General features: G+C 43.9%; 1 protein-coding gene across 1 annotated transcript in view; it reads left to right on the top strand.

Moving 5' to 3' along the window:
* The first annotated feature begins 20,559 nt into the window (after positions 1 to 20,559).
* The window catches only part of LOC132590804 (paxillin), a 39,180-nt gene continuing 35,598 nt past the window's right edge, over positions 20,560 to 24,141 (top strand). The window contains exons 1-2 of the mRNA XM_060263731.1: positions 20,560 to 20,576; positions 23,407 to 23,633. The gene's annotated coding sequence lies outside the window, so the exon portion shown is untranslated. The remainder of the gene's footprint in view (positions 20,577 to 23,406; positions 23,634 to 24,141) is intronic.

The following is a 24,141-nucleotide window of genomic DNA, read 5'->3' as shown; positions in this document are numbered from 1 at the left end:
GTAGATTTTTTTTAAAAAAATCACTGATTACATCTTGCTATTAATGGTCACCGTTCTTATCTTGTATATACTTTTGAATTTTGCATGGCAGTATTGCTGATAATGGTGATCAGAGCTCTCTCTTAACAGCGTTCTGGAAGAATGTGTGTGATTTCCTCCATATCCTGTTAGTTTGCTGAGACTTGGATTATATTAGTGAATCAGGCTTCCCTCTGTTGAAGGCTGTTGACTCTCCTTTCATAGTGGTTCAGAAGGATTGCTGTTAATAGGTCACAGACAATGCTCTCTCTAAGTTGTGGAGTCTTGTGAGCAAAAATTCTACTTTGTGAGCTACTAGCTTTAAAGTTGTGAGCAACTGCATAAATTAGTTTGCTCTGGGGCCATCCTTCCTGAGCTAAGACAAATGTGTGAGCTGGAGGCTAAAAACCTGTGAGCTAGCTCATGGTAACTCAGCTTAGAGGGAACACTGGTCACAGATCCTTTAACATTGCTTCAGCACTTTTTAATATCGTAATGTCATCCTTTAGAAAAAGTAACCATTTATAACCAGTTGATTCCATTCACATTTTTGTCAACTCTGTTTTTTTTTAAACAAAAAGCTGCCAGTGTTTCTCTTTGTAATTTGTTCCATTGCCCAGTGATTCCTGTGGTTAATAAATTGGTCTCTCTTTTTAAGTTTATGGTTAGTTGCACTTTTCAAGTGAGGCTTTCTTTTTCTGTTCCCTGAGTGTTTCATTTCATCTGTTGGAAAAGACCACTTATAAAAAACAAGTGTTTATTCAAATGCAAGACTAGGCTCTCCCCCTACCCCCGTATGCCATCAAAAGGGAGGGGGTATCTTACATTTAGAAACAAGTTAGTTATGTCCAATAATAATTTATGTATAACATTTTAAAAGGTGTAGTCTTACATTCAGGTTTGTTTTGCTTTCTCTCTGCCCCCCCCCCTGCTTTAGTTATTGTGTGTGTGTGCACCTGGAAGTCATGGCAACCTCTTGTGACTGACCCCTACTGGGAGCCTGGAGGATATTCAGAGAGGTGACTGAATAAAGCCTGCCCCTGCCTTCTGACTTCTGGTATTCTAAGGAGGTCTCCCATCCAAGTACTTGCCCGAGTCAGCCCTGCTTAGCTTCTGAGAGATTTCTCTTGCTTTTGAATAAATACAGTACCAGTAGATAAGCATTTCATTTGTTTTTAATGATGGATGCTTTCTGTGACTTTATCTATCCCTAATTCTTAACCGTGTTAAGACTGTGAGCTCTGACTGAGCTTTATTTGGAACTCAGATCCCCAGGCTTATTTGTTAGTCAGGTCATTTCATTACTTTATTCTTTTAAAAAACAAAATTATTATTATTCTTTGCTTCTGGGGTGATATACTCTTTGGCCACTGAGGAAGTTCAACATGTCCCATCTTTAAGCCTCAAACACTGGTTCAAAGATCATGGAGCAGGTTTCTTTGGTACTGTTGTAACTCTGGGGTTACTTCCTTACCTGCTATTAAAGTGGCTAAAAAACATCATACAGAGAATGCCTGTTCCACTGTTGTTTTTACAGGATATGATGTGATCTATGACTTATTGAGCTCTTGTTTCCAAGTTCCACTGCTGATGAAGCTGCAGTTCTGTTTTTGACTTTGTGTATTTGGGTAGTTGCTCCCTATCAAGTGTTCATTGTGTGGTGGGGATGCCAGCTTCCAGGTGGGACCTGGGAATCCCCTGGAATTACAGCTCTTCTCCAGACAACAAAGACCCGGTCCCCTGGCCTAGAGAAAGTGGGTGCTTAGAGGATGGGCTCTATAGCTGTGCACCCCACTGAGGTCTATGTTCTATGCAGGCTCTATCCCCAAATCTCTAGGACTTTCCCAACCTGGATGTGACAACCATATCCACCAACGCTATGAATGTGTTGGTTGAAGCCCTCATTTTTGGTTTTAAAATGTTGATGGAAAGACACCTCATGAGAATTATGCTTTCTTTTGAATGGGGAGTGATTCCCCCCTCCCCCCTTTGGACAGCTGTACCACCTCGCTCCATCCTTGGCTAGGTTTGTAAGCCTATTTAAATACTTAATTTAAACCCCCCCCCCATTATATTTCCTCTTAATTTGCAGAAGATAAAGCAAACATTTGTGAGCTGAAAGGAGAGAGCTGTTTCCTCCCCCCCCCCTCACTTTATTTCCTGGAGACAATTCTTAACCACTTGCCTGGTTTCCTGTGGTTGATTATTGGTGTTCATTTGTAGTGGGAATTATCTGTGGATATGGCCTTGCTTGATGTCTTCCGCCATTTACCTCTGTTATGAAACACCTGTCAGAAAGGCTGCTAAGTCCACTTCTAGCTAAAATGTACCTGTTTACCCAGTTTTAAATAAAGAGGGGGGATAGATTTATGGTGACTGGAATTGGCAAGGAGGTACTGTCATAAACGGCATAGGGTTGTAGTTTATTACACTGTTTGTGTGTGTGTAAAGTACAAACAAGTTGCTTCCGACTCATGTTGATCTTATGAATTAATGATTTCCAAAATGTCCTGTCTTTAAAGCTTTGTTCAGGTCTTGCAAATGGATGGTACTGTTTGTACTGCATCCCCCCCCCCTCCAATCTTGGAATCTGTCTGGCACCTCGGTAAAAAAGGTGGACTACAGCTAAAGTAATTAAATGAAAATGTTGATATCTGTTTAATTTCCGTAATTGTTTTTTAAAAGATATGATTATATATATTTTTTTTAAAAATCCTGTCAGCTACCTCATCTTTTCCTGCTGAAGATAACAGGATAGAAATTGTCCAAATAAATTTAAAAACAAAGGCATCTGCTCTTAAAATCTCTTTCTCGCTCTGTTTTTTTGCATTGGCCACAGCTGTAAGCTAAAAGTGCGATTCCTGTATACAGCCCTTCCATCCAATAACTGGTTTCAGTAGACTTAGACTGGAATAACTCTGCACTGGACTGCACTGTAAAGAATAGTAGATCTCTAGAATGCCATAGCAGAGATGAGCTCACGAGGAGTTCCCCCTTCTAGGTTTGAATATCTTCCACTCAACACACACAATGCCAGCTATCTGTTCAGCATTTAAATAGATGAAAATCTCCTTATGGAGTCATGTGCATGTTGCAACATGTTTCTGTTAATGAGACTGAGAATAGAAATGCATCATTATTGGTGTAAAGCGGAATGGGAGAGGACATCTTAAACTTGTGTACATGGAACCATTATTAGCATTAGCGGCAGATCTTTCTGAACCCCTTTTCCCCGAAATCAGATTGTGATAGTAGGACTGTGGGGAGGACTCAAGGTGAACTAATGAGAGTTCTTAGCCAGGAGGAATTCGGTTCTCCAGCTACCTCCAGTTCCATCCCCTTTTTGGAACTATTCACTGCTTATGGTGCAGAAAATCTGTTTATGTGCCTCTGACGGCATGGCATGATGGTTAGAGTGTTGTACTAGGATCTGGGAAACTGAGGTGTGACTCTCCACTCTGCCATGGAAATTCACTGGTTGACCTTAGAGCAGTTGCACATTTTCAGACATTTGTAGTGTCTCTGACCCTTTATATCAGATTTGTCAAACTCATTTGTTATGAGGAGCGGATCTGACATAAATGAGACCTTGTTGGACTGGGCCATGTTGGGTTGGGCCGAGCCATGTCAGGTTGCGTTATGTGTGTACCTATTTAAGATTAGGTCCCAGAGTCAAAAACGACTTGTGCTTGCATGGGGGACTACCTTTTTTTTTTAGCAGAGATATAAACTTTATAAAGGACACAAAAACAAATATATTTTTAAAAACATGCTCAAAATGTTAGTTGGTCTTGAAGGTGCTTTCTTTGTATTTCTCCCACGGGAATCTGGGATACAGAGAACTGGGCAAAGGAAGCTCTGGCTCTTTCCTTCCTTCCCCAGGGGAGGAGCCTCAGTCAATGGAGAAAATAGAGGATTTGTTCTGTAGCTCCTGTGCAATTGAGCAAGCCTTGCAAAGCAAGCTGTGATGCAGAAGGAAGGAAGATACAGGGAGGAGGAACCAGATGACAGCCAGTTGCTCAGGGGCCTGATAGGAGCCCTCCGGGGGCCTGATTCAGCCCCTGGACTGCATGTTTGACACCCCTGCTTTATATCCTGCTGGTTATCTTCTTGTCAAGTTCATTCCATCATCAAATTTATTGTGCCAGTCATCTTGGGAAAGAGTTCTGACAGCTAACTTAAGGAGTGTAATATTTCCTTAAGTCAACCTTGAAAACTTTTTGCCAACTTCTGCTAGTTATACTAACTGTGACACTTCTTGCATGGAGATAACAAGAGCCTGGTCACATTTATGAATATTCTGTTAATATCCAAGTTATAATATCCATTTGTTGGCTATCCTACCACTTAGAGCCCAGGCTCTTCCATCAAGGCTCTGGCCTGGTGGAATGGGCTTCCTAAAAAGGCTAGCCCCCCCCCCCTTTGGAGACCTGTTTGCCAGAGTTTTTGAGGGGATTTGAATATCAGGCATCTTTTAACAGGGGATTTGGGGCTTGTTATTTTACCAGGGGATTTTTCAACTATTACTGTAAGCTTCCTTGAACCATTAGGAAAGGTGGGATATTAATGTTTTAATAAATAAACAGTATGGTATTAGCTAATTGTGTTTTCACTGGCTTTTGTGATGATTGTTATTACCTTTCAACTCTGTTATCATTTTTAGCCTTCTCCCCAAAAAAGCTGGTTGTTGTTTTAGTTCTTGGATATTTATATTGTTTTAAACTTATTGTAACCTGCCCTGGGGAACGGCATTAGCATGGAAGGGTGGGACAGAAATGCTTTTTTAAAACTCTCTGGCATGTCTGCAGTTGCTACTTGCGCAAGCCCAGGAGTGGTTGATGTTGCTCAAGATGCTTGTTGACTTAAACTAGTTCCAACAAAACTTTGGAAATTGTCTTTGCACTATCTGTTCATATATGACATTTATCATTTCCTTTGGGAATCCTAGAGACAGTTTACCTATTACTACTGTACTCTTGCTGGGGGGAAAGTGTAGATGATTGGGGAAGGCAATGGCAAACCACCCCGTAAAAAAGTCTGCAGTGAAAGTGTAGTGATGTGACATCACCTCAGAGTCGGAAACGACTGGTTCTTGCACAGGGGACTTCCTTTACTTTTTTACTGTACTCTTTGCAACAGATAGTCTTTTTATATAAGCTCTTTATCTCCCTGTGAGGTCATGGTTCCCCTTTTACAAATGAGAAAATGAGGCTTACTTTTAGAACTATAATACTTCAGCTTCCCCGGATGTCTCTCCTGAATTGTTCTACTTGCTGATTTCTCCCCTCTTAGTTTAGTTATCTTATTTGCATTGATTTCCTTTTCCTTACTGGGTTATATTAAATATCCCAATGCCCTAGTCCTTGCTTTCTCTTTACACTCCTCTTTTTTACTGTCCACATACTGATATTTTTCTTGTGTCCTATTTCATGGCTTTGTTCATTTAACCTTTTTGCTCTGTATACCTCAAATGCTCTTCTTCTATTGACCCAACTTTTTTTCTTCCTGCATTGAAGAATTTATTAAAAACTGAACTGTTTATTTTTCTGTCACAATCCCCCTTCTTTTCCCTGATCTAACATGTGATGCATTCTCCCTCTGCCCTGATCCCTTCTCCTCATCTGTTGTGTGGTATTAGGCTTTGTGGTGTGGCTACGTGTTATAATTTCTGCAAAGGTGCCTAACATAGTAATAGCCATGGCCTAAGTAATACATGGAGAAGAAGAGGCTAAGGTTTGGTACTTTATGTTATGTGTACCACAAGGAGGCCACAGGAAACAGCTACTCTCTGGCTCATGTTCCATGTGGCATCTATAACAAACCCATGATGCATAATAGCCATTGTCTGCCAAGAATTCCAGGGAGGGTATGTAGACTTTTGTTTATGATGCATATGGTAAGCCAATCTAGGTATTATGCATGGTGTAGTGTGATAGCCTCAGGGAAGCTGTTTTTAGGTAGATTTCCTGTTCAGAGAATCTCATGAATGCTGACTCTTTTGGCCAAACTTGATGTACCAGCAACCTTGTGGCCACTGTGGGAATGCCAGAGGCATTTTAAAATAATTTAAAAATAGATGAGGCACTCTTGTCTCCTTTGTGCCTTATCACATGAAAAGATGTGGGAAGAAGGGGCAAAAAGCACACCACCCAGTGGACCCAGTCAGGATTTGACCCTCATAGAGGTTTTTACTTAAAAATTGGTTGTATCCTCATGTCAGCCATAGTGCAGTCACATCTTGTTTGGCCCTTAGAGGGAATGATTTTGCTCAAAGACAGATGATGGGTTTGTGGCTAAATCCCAGGGCTTGAGCCTAGAATTTGGAAATCACTGCATTCTATCCATAACCTTCCCACCACCACCACCCCTTTCATCCAAGCATTCACACAGCCCTCGGGAAGTTTCTGCATCCTTCTGCAATAAGTTCAGATAGGTTTTCCATTCAAAGGGATAGTCACATGCATAGTTGTGAGTTGCATTGGCAGGGTATAACTGTTTTATAATATTTTATTGTGGTGAATCTTCTTCTAGGGGTATCACATTGAAGAATGGGACTTTGCCATTATAAATCTGAAATTGTATTTCTTGGTTCTTTTTGCAAGGATGGATGAAAACCAATGATCTGCATCCTTTCAGTTTGGATATGGTTGGACCACAGCAGTCTATATTTAAATTTTACCACTTTGGGCAAGAAGCCATGTTTGCTGCATTAGTACGCAGGTTCTCTTAACTGTATCCCACAATGCAGTTCCTTGTCTTGAGAAATGAACTGGAGAGCCTGACCAACAGTGCTACCTACCCAGTGTTGGCCTTTCCACAGTGGGAAAATATACTGAAGTCTTTAAACTTTTAAAGTCAAGCCACTCAAACACAGCAAGCCTCCTTTAGACATTTTTAAAAAAACCCTTTAGAACCTCTGCACAGGTCATATGACTTTCTGTTCATTATCATTCATATTTAAAATATTATTGTTCACTTTATTCCTCAGTAACCAGCCCATTTCATGCTGATATATTTTTCATTAGCCAAGCCTTTGGATGAACATAGCACAATGAGTGAAAAAGCAGTTTGAACTAGTTGCTTAAGTATGGCTTCTATATCTTCATTTTGTCTGCCGACTGTCTTATCTTCTGGACTCAGCTGATTTGGCCACACTGATTCACACTCCTGTATCCTCTAGACTAGATTATTCTAATGTGTTCTACACAAGGCTGCTCTTGAAGAATCTTCAGAGGTTTTGTTTTGTACAGAACAAGCTGGAGACCCGTGAGACTTGTGGAAGAATGAAATCCTATCCCCTAGCAAATTAGCCCTCCACATTCTCTTCCCAGCCATTTCTTCTCCACTTTAACCCCCATTCTGGTTTTCACTCTCTTGCTTCCCAGCCTTTTCTTCCCCCTCCCTGCTTTGTCTCCCAACACTGCTGCTGGTACTTTCCCTCATTCTTCTATCCAGCCTGGGTTGACTGGGCCCAGGCTCCCAAGCCTTAGTTGCTAGGCAACCCCAGAGGGTTTCCCAGAGGTCTGTAGAAAAATCCCAGTCCCTGTTTGTACATGGCTCCACTGTGCAGATTTTTTGATCCATGTTCTGGGGCCATGTTTAGAATTAGATATATAGATGCAGTGGTCAGTCTTTTGCCTGAGACTGGTTACTCTACTTATAAATGCTAATACTAAAATAGCTGCATTGACTACCAGTGCGCTTCCAGACTTAGTTAAAGGAACTAGAGTTTTACTACAATGCCTTTCATGGCATGGAACCCACATATGTCTCCTTATATGAACCTGTGCACCATCTTTGTTTAGCGTTGCAGTTCCTTCTTGCAATGGCAGCTCCAATTATGGCATTGCTGTTTGCTGTTCTTTTTCCATTTTCATTCCCATCCTTTGGATTTGGCTTTTATAAGTAGTTCAGAAGGCCTGCAAAGCTGTTCTGTTTGAAACAAGTTTGCGCTGAAGTTTAGCTTGAAGCTTCAATTGCTTGTTTTAGGCCTTTATTCTGTAGGCAAACATGCCCAGTATGTTAATGTTTGTTTTTCAAGGTTGTTATACTTTGCTGTGCAAAACTGACCTTGTTTTGTTGAATTGTTTGCTACGCCAAAGTATGTGCAATGACAGGGGATAAATCTTTTAATAAAAAGTGAAGGGTACGTTACTCCAAAGTTTGTGGGATGTCAGGGTATACATCTTTTAATAAACAGTGAAGGCCAATGAAACAACAGGTGTATGCCATTTCTTAGCGAGGACAGAACGCAGTGCTTGAAATGTTCATTTATATTTAGCAAAAAAAAAAATCATAGTTAGAAGTTACTGGAAGCTGGATGGTCGGGGAGAACATTGAGGTCTAATTTCTGGGATGATTCCCTCACAGTCCTCTCCAGCTACTTACTGATAGTTGCTGCTACTTCTCACTGTTCTTGCCAGTGCCACTGAGATGATGCAGGGTCTGAGGACGCTGCTTCTTTGTTGCTCAGTCGCACAGTTGAGTCTGACTCTTTGTGACCACATGGACAAAGTCACTCCAGGCCCTCCTGTCTTCTACCATCCTCCGAAGTCTGCTCAAATTCGTGTTTGTTACATCAGTAATGCCATCTCATCTTTTGCCATCCCCTTTTTTTTCTGCTTTCTGTCTTTCCCAGCATCAGGATCTTCTCCAGTGAGTGAACATATGAACATATGAAGCTACCTTATACTGAATCAGACCCTTGATCCATCAAAGTCAGTATTGTCTTCTCAGACTGGCAGTGTCTCTCCAGGGTCTCAAACTGAGGTTTCACACCTATTTGCCTGGACCCCTATTTGGAGGTGCCGGGGATTGAACCTGGGACCTTCTGCTTCCCAAGCAGATGCTCTGCCACTGAGCCACCATCCCTCCCTTCTCATTTGGTGCTCCCTTCTCATTTGGTGGCCAAAGTATTTGAGCTTCAGCTTCAGCATCTGACCTTCCAGGGAACAGACTGGGTTGATTTCCCTTAGGACTGACTGATTTGATCTTCTTGAAGTCCAAGGGACTCTCTAGATTCTTCTCCAGCACCACATCTCAAAAGCATTTATTCTTCTGCGCTCGGCCTTCCTTATGGTCCAGCTCTCACAGCCATTCATTACTACTGGGAATACCATCACTTTGGCTATATGGACTTTTGTTGGCAGGGTGTTGTCTCTACTTTTTATTATACTGCCCAGGTTTGCCATAGCTGTCCTCTCAAGGAGCAAACGACTTTTAATTTCATGGCTACAGTCACCATCTGCAGTGATCTTGGATCCCAGAAATGTGAAGTCTGTCACTACTTCCATATCTAGGGTGGCCAGACCGGCCCGGGAATGTCCCGGTTCTGGCCACCCAATCCCGCCTCCCGGGCTGCCTATACCGGGACCATTAAAGGTCCCGGTTTAGCCAGCCCCGGAGGCGGTGGGCCGCGGGCGCCGGCGGGGAAGGCGGGGAGTGAGGGAGGGAGCGTCCCTGCGCCTGCGCAGGGACGCTCCCTCCCTCACTCGCCGCCTTCCCCGCCAGCGCGGGCCCCGGCGGCGGTGGTGGAGGCCTCTCCGTGGCCTCCGCTGGTCGCTGGAAGCCCTCCAGAGACTCTGGAGGGCCTCCAGCGACCAGCGGAGGCCGCGGAGAGGCTGCGGAGCACCCGGCGCTGGTCCCGGAAGGCCTTCCAGAGCCTCTGGAAGGCCTTCCGGGACCAGCGCCGACCAGCGAAGGCGTCCCCGCGGCCTCCGCTGGTCCCTGGAGGCCCTCCAGAGTCTCTGGAGGGCCTCCAGGGACCAGCGGAGGCCGCGGGGACGCCGCGGAGCACCCGGCGCTGGTCCCGGAAGGCGCAGCGCAGCGGCACGCTGAAGCAGCGGCGCAGCGGCACGCTGAAGCAGCCTGTCGGTCACTTCCGGGTTCCTGTCCTGCATCTCGACCTGTGTTATTAGTGACAGGCTGCTTCGGCGTGCCGCTGCGCCGGCCCCCTGGGCCCCACAACGATGGGACCGATGCCACAGGGACGGGCTCGAAACACTCTATAACCCCTCAAAAGAACAGCAGTCTAGCTCGCTTCCCCCGAGCCCTGCCGCCATAAGCCTCAAGGGGGCTCATTTTGCGGCATCTCCCGGCGGGAGGGTGGCACCCGCACGGGACACATATCAAATGAAAGAGGGGGCGCAGGGCTATCAGAAACAGCCGGCGGAGGGAGTCGGGAGACCACCCCACTGGGGGATCCACACCCCGAAAGTGATGAAGGTGGCGCAGATAGAGCCAACAGAGCAAACAGGACAAAATAAATAGGCTGCATTATGCAGCACAGTTGAGAAAGTGCCTTATCCCATATACTGATGAAGTATATACAGGATTTCAGAACAAAATTGTTTCCGGCGGTGATATTTGGGGGATTTTTGGGGATGTCACAGGAAGTGCTGTGAAGTCACTTCCTGTTTCCGGCAGTGGCATTTGGGGGAAATGATGTCATTTGGGGGAAATGATGTCACAGGAAGTGATGTCACTTCCCATTTCCGGCAGGTGACGCGGGGAAATGATGTCACAGGAAGTGATGTCACTTCCTGTTTCCTGTGGTGGCATGACGTCACCGGAAGTGACGTCACCGGAAGTGACATCACTTCCTGTTTCCGGCGGCGCGCGCGCTCCGCGCGCACCCCTACCTCCCCCCCCCCCCCAATGTGTCCCTGGCTGGCCTTCAGACATTATGGTCACCCTATCCATATCTTTCCCTTCTATTTGCCACGGTGTGATGGGGCCGGATGCCATGATCTTAGTTTTTTTGATGTTGAGTTTCAAGCCTACTTTTGTGCTTTTCAAGCCGCTTCTACTGTGCAAGACCCCCCCCCCCCCAAAAAAACACAACTGCATCTCATCAGTTGGTTTTAATTAAAAGAAGGAGATAGATCTTTCATTTTATGCTACTTTGGGAGTCAACCTGATAGAAAAACAAGTTATAAATTAATTTAATTTTTTTAGATATATAAAGTTTCTTAAAAGCTTGTTTAGCTGATTGTCCCTCCCCCAATGATTTCTAAGTACAGGGCTGCTGATATACCTGTTATCACATATATGAGCCAAGTTATGTATTGGTGCATTTGTTTTGAATATGGGGAATGTGTGCTCCAGGTTCCTCCTGATGACATTGAACAGCCTCCATAATTGCAAGGATGTCCTTGGCAAGGGCAGATGGTTTTACTCCAGACTTTCCTCTTAGAGTAGGAACAGCACAGTCCATCTGCGAATCTTGCCACAAGAAGTGTAAGGTGAATGTCTCTTCCCTTGAAGGGGGTAAGGCACTTGTTACCTGGAAGCTCCCAATATGGGATGCAATTTCACTGATTCTGAGAGATCCAGGCCATCCTGTTGGCTTGTTTGCCTGGGAAAACAACATCTTGCTTGACTGCTGGCTTTTCAGGTACAATCTTCCTGTCTGTAGGCTCTTAAAATTCAGCTCACTGCTTTATAAGGAACATTTATCTCACAGTCAGCCTGTCTCCTTGGTGAGCTGACTCCATCTTATTTCTAGTTTTCATTTCCTCCATTCTTAGTTTAGTAACATTTTTGATAAAAATATGTTTGTGCATGTGTTGCCCCTTCTGTTATTTTGTACCACTCGTGTTTGGCTTCTCCTCACTTGATCTGTTGCTGCTTTCCTCGGCGACTTTATGCCCCTCTTGTTTAGTGAGACTTCAGCACACTACTTCTTTCTCTTATAGGGCCATTGCACATTTTTTGGTTTTTGTGCAACTTTGCCTTTTCTCATTTAAACACAGCATGGTTTTGTAATGTTTCCAGAGAAAAGTAGATCAGGCAGTGGAGAGAGCTAGATATAGGGTGGGCTGCTGCGTCTTTGGGCATAAGAACATAAGAAGAGCCCTGCTGGGTCAGACTAGTGGTCCATCTAGACCCACATCTTGTTTCAAACAGTGACCAATTAAATGGCCAAATAAATAGGGCACAGAGGCCAATGCCCTCTCCTGCTGCTGGCTGCCAGCACTGGTATTCAGAGGTATGGTGCCTCTGAAGATGAAGGCTCCCTTCAGCCACCATGGCCAGTAGCTGCTGATGGATTCCTCCAGGAATCTATCTAACCCTTTTAAAAGTTATCTATGCCTGTGGGCATCACTGCCTCCTTTGCTATGAATTCTGCAATTTAATTACTCATTGAATAAAGAATTATTCCCTTTTTCCTGTCCTGAACCTATTTCCCAATAACTTCATTGGATGCCCCTGAGTTGTAATATTATGGGGGGAAAGCTCCCCCTATCCACTCCTCCAGAACTTACATAATTTTATAAACCTTGGTCGTGTCTCCCTCCCCCAACCTTCTTTTTTAAAAACTAAAAAGTCCCAGACACAGGAAAAGTGCTCCAACCTCTTAACTGTCTTGATTGCTCTTCTTTGTACTTCTTCCAAATCTGCAATATTCTTTTTAAGAAATGGTGACCAGAACTACGCATTGTATTCCAAATGAAGCTGCACCACAGCCAGTATTATAATATTGGCTGTTTTATGTTCATTCCCTTTATTTTCAAACCCTGTCTTAATTGTCCACATTCAACATTTCCTACCCCTTCAGGAGAATTGTAGAATGTCCTGAACTTGGACAGTGAATAGAGAGGTTCCCTTGATGTGCACTTTGTGCCCTGTTCTCTGCTTGGTAAAATTGTTTTCAGTGATTAGGATTTTTTTTTCTTATTGAGTGAGCTGAACAACAGGGCCGGACCTAGGGGCGGGCAGAGGGGGGTGCTTGCCCCAGGCATCAACGGAGGGGGGACACCAAATTGGGTATGGAGTCCATTGTATTCTGTGGGACCATAAGATAGAATAGCCCATAAGGGGGCATCATTTTTTAATTTTGCCCCCTCTCAAAAAACATGTAGATCTGGTCCTGCTGAACAAGGCAGTGCATGCAGAGGAAATGGGCTGGTGTTCAGTGGAGTGAATCTTGTCGTTTTGGGGTGGAAATGGTGAGAGAAGAAATGGGTCGCAAACAGCACTTTCCCCAAGTTTATGCAGAAGGAATGGGTGACCGTGCAAGTGGGCATAGTTAAGGAAAGATGAGCAAGTTAAGGAAAAGTTTCACAAACTATTACCGTATGTTGATAATTGCACATGTATTAACTCGTATGCATGTATGAATATGTAGGAACTTCACTTGGAGCACAGCTTTCAGCAACTGTGGAATATACAGGCTGCCATTTAAAGGTCAGGGCTGGATTAACAATTAGGCCAAGTAGGCACTGGCCTATGGGCCCCCATGCCTTCAGGGGCCCTGGACTGATTTTTCTTCCTGGTTTCCCCCCTGCTTGCAGCCCTCCCAGCCTGCACACACAGCCAGCAACTAAGCTGCTCTTTGCCCAACTTGCCTGGAGTTGCTGCTGCTTGTGTCATTGCCGAGTTTGCTTCTCTCTGCTTCTTCCCTGTAGCTTTGTCAAAGGGGCTTTTGAGAAGGTGCCTGCAGGCTGCAGCGGGGGCTGTAGGCAATGGAGCAAGCACTCCGAGATAATTTGCGAGAGCCCCCCCCCCAAGATTTTGACTGCCTAGAGGCCTTCACAGGGTTTAATCCGGCACTGCAAACTCTGTTGTTGTGTTTCCTTTCTTTTGTACACATCCCCTTCCTGGAAAATCAGCTTGGCTTGCTTCTTGGTCGCCAAATACCAGAAGTCACTGGGAATGTTTTCCTTGACCATGGTTTAATCCAAAACACAGGCAGAGCAGAAGGAAGATTCACCCATTATGTTGCTTTGCACCTTAGTATTATTTACTTCATTTATGCTCTGCCTTTCTTCCCAGTGGGAGTCGGGACCCCAAAGCAGCTTTCATTGTTCTCCTTTCATTTTATCTTTACAATAACATTGTAAAGTAGGTTAGGCTTGAGAGTATCTGACTGGCCCATGGTTACCCAGTAAGCTTCCATAGCAGAGTGGGTATTCAGACCTGGGTCTCCTAGATCCTAGTATGACACTTTAGCTACTGTACTGCCCTGTCTGTCTTTAGCAAAAAGCAACTTTTCACCTATCGCTAGAAATACCCTTCTATCCTCAGTCACAGTTAATCAGCAGCACAGCATTACTTCTAAAATGTGTTTTCTTCATCCATGTGAATTGTTCTTCAGGAAGCCAGTTTCTAGGTTAGGGGAATCAGTGAATCTCCAACATATTGTTTCTCCCTGTCCCTAGAACCTATTTCCTGGCTCTCCTCTCTTTTGTGAGAACATGACAAAGAAATAAAACATTTGCAACTGGCCATTATATATGGAGGTTCCTGCTGCCGCTTTACCATATGGGATTGCAGCTCCAAACTATGTTTGGATGTCTTACCTTCTCTATTTTCAGTCTGTCCTGGGGACCCAGTTCACAATCCAATATGAGTCATGATCCCTGGGCAAACACACGCCTTTCAGGTAAAAGAGGATCCAGCAGTTCTTCATTGGGGCAGTGCTCACAGAACGGCAGCCAGTGTCTTTTCTGAACGTGTGCTTAAAGGGATAAATATACCCCACGTTTCCCATTCCTCAGCAGTTGCTCACTATGTAAAACTGTCCTGCCAGGGATTGGGTTACTGGCTGGGATTGTTTCTTTTTTAAACGAGGGACTGAGTTGTCTGAGCTGGAGAGGCCCAGTTTGCTCTGAGTTGAAGGGGATGGGAGTGAGTTGATGGAGTGACAGTCTTCTTGCAAAAACAGCAACTTCTGTCTGAGCTTCTCTGCTGTTGTATTCATTCTAAGGACACTGCAATGAATTAGTCATCCAAGTGATTCTAAAGTCACTTTTTCAGCATGTACTGGGAGCTTGCATTTTTTTGCTTTTAGATGTGAGGTTGCCAAATGGGAAGTGTGAAGTGTTTGTTCCTCCTTCCATGTTCCATGGCAGTGAAGCAATTCTGCAAAGTCATTTGCCAACAGATTACAAGTGGACCATGATTAAAACCATACATGTGGCCTCCAAACCTGTGATTTGGTCTTTTCCTTGTTTGGATTAATATCAGTTTCTCCCACCACCACCACCATCATATACCATCCTTAGCTAATGTGTACACATCTCTTGCTAGCCCATTAACTGAAGTATTTTGGTTTGAACTTAGTTGACAGCTAGGCCTGCACTCAGCCAGAAACTCCTCCTTACAGTTTTCTGTAAGATGTGGGAAGAAAAGTCAGGAGGAATATAATGAACTTGACTGATGTGTGTGTGTGTGTGTGGAGGGGACTTTCATGCACTTTTGGGAGAATGGACAATGGTTTTATGTTACAAGTGCATTTGGGTGGGTAGGGAGGGCAAACAGTTTCTTGTTTCTGCTGGCTGAGTCTGCTGGGCTCTGCTACACTGCTTGGTTTAGCTTATATTGTCCTTTTAGCAAGGACATTCCAAGGATGCATAGGAGGTTTCTGCTGAGGGGCAGGAGCTGAAACGCAATAGCACGCACAAACCCTTGAGGTAGGTGTCTGCATAAAGATAATTGGACTCTTTTAATAGTGTTCTACTGAATGTGTCTACCGAAGACTGTCTAATTCTGGCTGAACATGCATAGCCCAAAGGAAGGAACATATGTGCTTTGCATAAGAACCTCTTGTTGCTGGGGATGGGCTGTAGCTCAGCGGTGTAGTCGACGTGCCGAAGGTCCCAGGTTCAATCTCTGGCATCCCATCTGAAAGGACCAGGTAATAGGTGATGTGAAAAATCTCTGTTTGTGACTCCAGAGAGCTCCTGCCAAGTCAGATTAGACAGAACAGGCCTTGATAGACCAAGGTTCTGAGTCTGTATAAGGCACCTTCACGTGGGTTAAAGGACTGTTAATAAAATGTGCATGAAACACAAAGATAAGGGCTGTTAGTAAAGGTGTGAAAAAGGAACAACCAGATGGTGATTAAAATTTGAGCAAAGTTTGTAACTTGAAGAGGAGAAGCTGTTAAAGAGGAAGACATAACTTTTTATACACAGTCCCCAGTCTTGACACCGCATTACCTGTGCTAGAGAGAAGAAGGAGAATGGGACCCATTTTGCCAGATGGTGACTGACTCAGATGACAGACTTCGAACAGCTGCACACCTGTGGTTGTTTTTTTTTTAAACTAGAGACTTCACTTTCTTTTTCACATTCTCTCTTGTCACTTGCACACTCATTCGAACGTATGCAATGGTAAGGCAGCTTAAGAGAAAGAGCTCCCTGAACATCTCTTTCTCAACCTTCCAGTTTATATAAATACACAAAATGCCACCATTAAGTTTTGCACAGAGTCATTTGAATCATAGAAACATAGATCTGAAGGGGACATCCAGGGTTACCTAGTGCAACCTCATGTACAATGTAGGAAATTCACAGTTACCTCCCTTACATTCTCTCAATGACCCCTGTCCAGAGAAAGGCAAAAAGCCTCCCATATCCCTGGCAGTCTTCCTTCCTGACCCCAAAGTGCTGATCGTCTTCCTTGTGGGCATGTAAGAAAGGGCACTGAAGAAGAAGACTGCAGATTTATACCCCACCCTTCTCTCTGTAAACCACTCTGAGTCTCTGATTCAATCCCCTATATCTTCTCCCCCCACAACAGACACCCTGTGAGATGGGTGGGGCTGAGAGGGCTCTCACAGCAGCTGCCCTTTCAAGGACAACTCCTGTGATAGCTATGGCTAACCCAAGGCCATTCCAGCAGCTGTAAGTGGAGGAGTGGGGAATCAAACCCAGTTCTCCCAGATAAGACTCCGCACACTTAACCACTGCACCAAACTGGCTCTCCAAACCACTACACCAAACTGAGAGCTGAGCACTGACTCATCCCTCTGTGTCATTATTTGCCTAATTTCACACAATTAGCATTGCTGTCGGCCAGCCGCCCTGAGCCATTCATGGGAAGGGCGGGATATAAATCCCAAATAAATAAATAAATAAATCTAGCCTCTGCTTAAAAACCTTCAAAGGAGAGCCTACCACCTCCAAGGAAGCCTGTTCCATTGAGGAGCCACTCAATGTCAACTGTCATGAAATCAGTTTATACATGTTGCGGTGGCTTAGAAGAAGAAACACATAACTTTTAAAATCTGTAACAAGTTGGAATCATCACCTGTGCTGTAAGTGAATAGCAGTGGCATTCGTCATCTTTGTTTGATGTCAACATTTTTCCTGGAGAAATTTGAGGAAGGTATGAAAAGTGCCCTTTCCCTCCCAGCTCCTTTATGCCTAAGGAGTCCTCACTTCGAGGCTGCCGAGTGCCAACATGCTGGGGACCTGCTGGAATGCTTTCGGCAAATTCCTTGGTATGAATGAACTCTTCCCCTGTCTGATAGGACTGGGTGTGTCTGGCAGAAAAGATAGAGAAGGAATGTGTTCTGTATAACTGGGGCTCGTTCGTGGAGATTACACTGGCACCTCCTGCTGCTTCAGATTACATGTTGTTTCCTAGTGCCTCATAAGATAGCCCTCTTCTCCCCCTGGGGCACACATTGCATAATTCTTCAGATGTGTCATTTTTTTTAAAAAAAAAAGTGTAGTGAAAGGTTCTGCTTCATACTTTACAAAGCACTCCTGTAGTGGCATAAGAAATGCAGTTTAAATCTGTTGCCCAAGCCTTAGCATCACCTGGAAGACATCTGGAGATAGCTCAGTTCCATATGGGTGCTCATGGTATCAGTACGTGCCAGTTGAGCAACATCTTGTTTGAAGACTAGGAGCCTGCAGGTGCTTCTTGAGGAACATTTCCAAAGTGCTTGAAGTTGATTTCTTGGTCTTCATTGGAATGTATGGACAGTTCATTAAGGAGCTTCTTTGTTTCTTAAGAATAGGAACACAAGAGAAACAGAATATCTTGACTGCTTTAGTTTTAGGCATCAGTTATGCCACTTTATTTAGCACTTTTGATTCTCATAGGCCTAGTGTGCATGTGAGTGGAGGAGGTGCAGTTTAAGCACTACGACTGTGAGCTGGTTCTGTGCCAATATCAGTGTTTTACAGTGGTAAGTATGGGAATGTCTCAAGAAGAATGGTATTTGCAGGGGCAGTAGGGATCCCAGCAACAAGGAGTATTTTTTCCTATGGTACTGTGTGTTCAGGCTCAATGTTGACACTCTATTAATCTGATCCTGTCAGCACTAATTGCTTGGAGCTATGCAGATGAGATCCCTCTGTTACACAGATTTTCTTCTTCTTTTCTGTCTGAACGCTCTCCTTTACGACACTGATCATTGGTCATGCTAAAACATAATTTTGTCGCCAGCCCTTCTGATTGGAGTAGCTGTGAATGATCGCACTATTTCCTATGCTGCCCTGCTCTTTAAACTTCCTGTTTCTCTGCTGCAGAGTGTTTTTGTAAAGTCAGGAAGAGACAGGATGTGGAGTGGAGGAAGTTAATGCATAAACTTGTACCATCTGCTGCTTAACTGTTTCATGGGTCATGTTCTCTGTGCATGGATGTGGCACTTCCAGCAATCAGTTTTAATCGGCAGTTTTCATACAGTTATCAGGAGTTGTTCAGTCTGGGTATTAACCAGACCCACTGGGTGCTGGTAAGAGTGCTGTTTCGTGTGCCCTACAGCATATGCCTTGCAATGTGGGGCACAGAGCAATGTGTCTGTATACCTTTCAGTGTTCCCTCACCATATGTTGCTCAAGAATCTACTTTTGTTGTACTCTCACCAAGCTTGTTTGTTAACCTGGCTGTTCCCTACACCCTGTAGATCTCGTCCTTTCTGGCTGAAGGTTTTAATTTACATTGGTTCTTTGTTTTTTTAAAAACAGTTGGCTGGCTTTGCAGTCTTTTAGACATTGAGAACTCTTGGTTCTTGGTTGCTGAAATAATTGCTTTATACATGGACTAAGATGTTAAGGGCATCACCTAGTGCAGGGGTGAGGAACAGTGGCTCTCCAGATGTTTTTTGCCTACAATTCCCATCAGCCCCAGCCATTGGCCATGTGTATGACAGAATATGACTCAAATGTAAGAAAAGAAATCTTTATTTTATCTATGCGCACAAAACACCAGACTGGTACAGGAGCTTCTTCTGAGAGCACAGCTGTGTCACCTAATTTTTACTGAATAGGATGTTCAGATCACTTTCCCCAAACTCTTTGCTCTCTAAATGGAGTTTATGCATAACCTGTATGCATTTATTTTAAAACGTTCATACCCTGCACTCTTCATATGAAATTCACAGCATGGTTATGTATAGTATGTTGTCCATCCTGTGGATTTAAGACAGGTGAGAGCAGTTCCACACAAAACAAAAGGTGAGGCACAATGCTTTGTTCACATCCTAGCATTTCTGGATATGGTTTTTTTAACGTAGTGTTTTTTAAAAAATTAATCTCACTTTTCTGATACTACAGAAAGTTTGATCCATTTTTGTGCCCCCATTGGAGGGAAAAGTGGTATAAATATCTAAAGAAGGAGCCCCCAACATTTTTTGAGCCTGTGGGCACCTTTGGAATTCTGACATAGCATGGAACAAAATGGCTGCCACAGAAGGTGGAATCAGGCACAAAATGGCTACTGCAGCTTACTTTCACTCACACAATGATGATCCTTTTGGTAGCTGCTGCCAAACCAACATTTTAAAAAATCTGTACAGCCAACCATATCTTCAGTTGTCAATCAGGAGCCTTGCTGTTCACAAGCCCCACTTGTCCCTGCCCACTTTCTAAAAACACTAGGTGGGCAGCAGCTGTTAATGGGTGTCATAGCAGGCACCATGTTAGTGACCCCTGATCTAAATAAATAAATATCCTTCCTGAAGCATTGACTAGTACATATGAACGACTTGGGGAGAAACGGCAGCATTAAAATCAAACAAAACCTTACAACATTTAAAAGAGTAAAATCTTCTCTGTGGTGCGACTACCACTGCTAGGCATGTATGTAATATGTTCCATTGTATCTCATAGTCAAAAGGGCCAAAGTAATAGTAAGTTAATTCACCAAGGTCCATAAATTGTGGGATTTTTCTCAGCAAGAGTTTAATCTCTAAATGTGTTGGCTGAGGTTCTTGCAGCCAAGGCTGCTGTTTCACTTTGATTTGCCCCCATACTGGGAAGAAAAGAAACAGCTATTCCATGAGCCCTTCTGTTGAGTAAAGGAAGATAGGGGGATATTCCCTTTGAAAAGAACACTCATCCCAGCTGTTTCTGTCCAGGAGGATAGAAATAGTTATAATCTATTCCAGAACTGCATCTTCCAAGCACCCCAGGAGGAAAAAAACTGCAGTAGTGCATCCAGCAGTAGCTACATCTGTAAACTACCAAAGCAGTCAGGCGTTCAGGTTCAGAGGAGGAAAGATTCTTGCAAACCTGAGCTTAAAAAAAAAATGCTTAACAAAACAGAAGAGCTGTGGGGGTAAGAAAGGTGTATAGGGGAAGCTGTTTTCAAGGGATGCCACACAACAAATTGTCCTGTTCTTTGCAGCTTGCAAGTTCCTGGTTTCTACTAGCTTGCAGCGTCATGGAGCGCTTGTATGTGGGGGTGTGATTCGGGGGGGGGGGGGGGAGATTTGTGTCATTCCAAACCACACCTTCTCTGATAAATCTTGAATCATAAACTGTGTACATATTGCCACACAGTCAAAGAGCTGCACCAGTTGGAACATCGACTCCGAGGTATGTATATGTTTCTTTAGTGTCCTTTTGCAGGGCAGGGGGGTGCGGCATGTTTCTTTTAAATTAAAGTTCTGTTTCTCAGTTCTCCTCCCACTACCTACTCTGGGGACAGGGGTGGCTAATGGTGGTAAGAGTATCTTTGAGTACTCTTTGGGAGCTTTTGGAACAAAGAAGCAGGAAGTCCAACAAGCAGGTGTTATGTTAATTAGATTATAAATAGCCAAGGACTGTTCTGAAAGAGACTGCAAAATGGCCTCTGCTTGAAAATGTTTGGCACTAAATCACTTTTAAAATAAATCATTTTAGGCTTTAGGGTTATTCACTTTAGGGTTATTCACTTGTCTTCACACAGTGATGAAAGGAATCATGCCAGCCCATATTTTCTGCCACATGTGGCAATGACCCCTTCTCTGACTTACAGCCTTCAACATGTGTGTCTGTGTCAAGTTTGTTGTTTGTTTCCTGTGTCCCTGGAATGGTGCAATACAGGCAATATTCTATACTTCTAAAGGAAGTATGTTTTTACTGTTGTGTCCCTGCAGGCGTCTTTTGCACTTTACGTGTGTTTACCAGACCTTTTGATAATTCAACTCAATGTCTATTATATCTTTTGTCCTAAAAGGTTGTTGGGCAGAGGTTATTTCACCCCTGTCTGTATGTGAGATAGGCTGGGAGCAAGCCTTGGTCCGATGCGTTTTTTCACCGTGTGTAGATGTATGCTTGAACTGAGGCTGCTACAGTACAGTTGCCAGGTCTGACTTAGAAAATATCTGGGGACTTTGGGGGTGGAGCCAGGAGCAAGACTGTGACAAGCATGATTGAATTCCAAAGGGAGTTCTGGCTATCACATTTAAAGGGACTGCACTCTTTTTAATTGCCTCCCATTGGAAATAATGGAGGATGGGGCACCTTATTTTGGGGCTCACAGCACTGGACACTCTGGTTCAATCTTTTTGTAACTTGGAGGGTGTTTTGAGGAGAGGCACCAGATGCTATGACGAACATTTGGTGCCTCTGCCTAAAAACCCCCAGCCCCTTTGAACCCCAGATACTCACAAATTGATTCTCCAGTAAACTTTATGGGGACCTGTCTGTATGAGGTATAATGGGGAGCTCAGCAGACATTCGACACCCTAGGGGAGGGCCTCCAAACCAGGGGATCTCCTGACCCCCCCAGCTGGGAATTGGCAACCATATATTATAGGGAGTTCTGTACTCTCCTTGAAAAAGCCCTGATGGAGAGCCACAGGAAGAGTATATTCAAATAACTTCTGCATTCAGTGGGAAGAGGAAGTGAGGATAAACATAGCCCATGGACTTCACCTGAAAGCACCAGATGTGCGTGAGCAATGCATAAACTTTGTAACTAAGTAAACATCAGTCTAATGATGGAACATTTATATTTTTCCTCCTTCCAACCCCCAAAGTCTGAACCTCTAAAGGCTTCCTATGGTAAATGTGTAGCTGCAGGGATGAGGTCGTTTCCTATTGGGGAGGCATGTAGTTTCCTACATGGAAGTTATCCTCAAGCAGGAATCATTTTGTGCAGAAATAGCTAGGAGTTTGAGGTCATGCACCCACAAATCTGAAAGAGCAGCTGATTTAAAGTAATAATAATAAATTTACTTTGTGCCCAGTCTTTTTAAAAAGTCATTTGTGGTCACCTTCATTATAATCTTTGGATATTTATAAACCAGTTAATACCTGCTCACTGATTTATTGTCTCTTTGTTCCAATAAGGTCATTGGATGTTTAGGTAAGCTTTGCCCTTACAATGTAAGCTCTGTTGAACAGTTTGGTAGGTAGAAGAATTCTGTGTGGTTCAATAGCTTGCTTCCAGGAGCCGACTAAATAGAAATGTGTTGTCTTATTTATTCAGCTTTTTTTACTCTGTGTATTTTGATGCTGGCTCTGTGTTCCTGAAAGGTGATCCCTGTTCTTTCCTTGACGTGCCTTTTTGTTTTTTTTAAGGCAACTGTGTCTGGCATTGATTGTCTCTGCTCTGTTTGTTGGGTCACAGTCAAAACCTCTCACCTGCTGTAAACAACAGCACACTGTGTAGCTAGCTTAAGTAACCTAATTTCTTTCTGTCCTCCCCCCTCTCTTTTTTTTTTTGCCTCCCCCCCCCCCCTTCCCCACCAGGGCATTGAAGGGTATGTGTGTTTCTTAGCTGGGAGAGGTTTTTCCCTCCTTCAGGAATTTGTGATCTGACCCAGCACGTTGAGAGCTGTTTGCAGGAGACAAAATTGCATTTACCTGACAGGGACTGGAGCCCATGTTTAACTGTTTGCATCTGGGAAGCAGTTGTATGATGTTGTATTTGTGGACCTGATTAAACTCTTCCTTGGCTTTTGCCACAGTCTGAGGGAGAAAAGCCTCCCTAGAGATCTGCAAAAAGCAGCACTTCTGGCCACGTTTTGAATTACTTCATGACACAGAACTAGCAATTAGTCTGTTTCAGACTTCGAAGGATTTGTCTCTGAGTTTGGTCTATTTGGGTTCTTCTTTAGCAAGACTTCTGAGCAATCATTGCTGTCAGGCCTGTCTTTTGGGAGTGCCTTTTGGCTGTTTTAGTATCTCAGTTGACTTTATTTATTTTGCAAAGATACGGGAAGTTTTGTTTAAAAACTCTGTTGCTGCTATCCAGGAGAGAACAGAGGCTTCCTATAGATGTCCTTGCAAACAGTGTAAAAGACCAGAAGAGTAAATTCCACACATGTCTGTCTTCAGGATCATGGTAGTTGTCAGCATGGGGTAGAAGAGATGGAAGGAGCTAACTCTTTGCGTGTGGACACAAGAATAATTCTTCTCTCATGTGTCTCCTGTACAGATGCATTGCTAGCAGACCTGGAATCGACTACCTCCCACATCTCCAAGCGGCCAGTCTTCCTTTCGGAGGATACGTCTTATTCCTACCCAACTGGAAATCACACATACCAAGAAATCACTATACCTCCCCCTGTGCCACCACCTCCTTCTAATGAAGCCTTGAATGGGACCGTGACTGAGCCTTTAGACCAGTGGCAACCAAGCATCTCCAGAAATATCCACCCGCAGGTAAGGGGTTGCTGGGGGAGGGTGCAGGTTGTCTTGGTTATGCTTACTGAAGCAAGGAATTCATAGATAATGTCTGCTGAGTGAGTTGGTGTGAAGCAGGTAGATGAAGGTTTGATATTCAGTCATGTCAGCATTATTTAGAGGGGGAGAGATCTTTCCACTAAAGATTCCAGATATAGCTCTCCAGTTGCTTTGATCGTAAAACCTGAGTCTTCCATATTTCCTGTCTCCCAGCTGGATGGCAGGTGCTTGCCAAGTACTTCTGAGTGCTATTGGATATTTCTATGTTGTACTAGAAGAAGCCAATACTTACTCGGCTGGTAGTTATAATTGTGTTGTATGGTGAGTTGACAAGTGATATTTACATTGCATTACCAGCTGGGCCGTGGTGCTTCTGTTTTTCTGCTGGAAACCTACTGTTTCTTCTTTTCTCTCACCATACTCCAGATTTTCTGATTTAACTACAGAAGCCTTAATTGACGGCAGAGTACACAAGTTGCTAGGATTT

The sequence above is a fragment of the Heteronotia binoei genome, unplaced genomic scaffold, assembly GCF_032191835.1.
Source record: "Heteronotia binoei isolate CCM8104 ecotype False Entrance Well unplaced genomic scaffold, APGP_CSIRO_Hbin_v1 ptg000807l, whole genome shotgun sequence".
Classification (NCBI taxonomy): domain Eukaryota; kingdom Metazoa; phylum Chordata; class Lepidosauria; order Squamata; family Gekkonidae; genus Heteronotia; species Heteronotia binoei.
Note: the sequence above shows the minus strand (reverse complement) of the source record. Positions and strands in the feature narration are given on the sequence as shown.